Genomic DNA, 325 nt, shown 5'->3' on the forward strand with positions numbered 1-325 from the left:
TTCTGGAGGCTATAATAAATTATCTGATAGGTATTTTAAGCTGAAACTTTACAGACACATTCTGGAGACATTAAAGGCTTATCTTACATCCTGTAAAGGGAGTAAAATTGGTGCCCTTCAAAGTTGTGATGAAACTGAAGTAGCAAAAAGCTTTTATATGTAATAAGGGTCGTATGCATTATGTTGTCAATGATTTTTTTTCTTTAAAGAAACAAAATGGTCAGATTATTTACAGACCTTTAATAAGGCAGTATTTCAATGTCTCCATTAGCTGCAAACTAAATTTGATTTATGATGATAAACAAATAAGATGCAGGAGGCGAGG

Source organism: Danio aesculapii, chromosome 3, assembly GCF_903798145.1.
Source record: "Danio aesculapii chromosome 3, fDanAes4.1, whole genome shotgun sequence".
Lineage (NCBI taxonomy): Eukaryota > Metazoa > Chordata > Actinopteri > Cypriniformes > Danionidae > Danio > Danio aesculapii.